Genomic DNA, 471 nt, shown 5'->3' on the forward strand with positions numbered 1-471 from the left:
AGAGGAGAGAGAGAGAGAGATGAGATGAGAGAGAGTGAGAGAGAGAGAGAGAGAGAGAGAGAGGAGAGAGAGAGAGAGAAAGAGGAAAAAACCCTGATATTACGCACCAGAGCAAAGGGGAGTATCCGAGGAGGTGGAGAAGTGAGAGAGAGAGAGAGAGAGAGAGAGAGTGAGAGAGAGGAGCGATAGACACAAGCTGCTGCTGCAACAGGGAAAACATAACGTGGGATTTTAATCCACAACGTCCGGTTATTAATTAAATAAACACCGGGATTTGTGACTGCACAAAATATAACAAGCACCGGCGCCGGGAGGAGGATCTTCTCACTGAGAGAACACACAGCCTGCGTTTAACTTTATTTTTCTTCCTCCCCTCACGGTTTATTGAACGCGCCCTGGCTGGCGGCTCTCTCTCCACTCTGTAGCCGATACACCGGCGGCTCTACCGGGACCCGGTGTCTGTGAGTGATG

Source organism: Notolepis coatsorum (genome assembly GCF_963971535.1).
Source record: "Notolepis coatsorum genome assembly, chromosome: 15".
Classification (NCBI taxonomy): Eukaryota; Metazoa; Chordata; class Actinopteri; order Aulopiformes; family Paralepididae; genus Notolepis; species Notolepis coatsorum.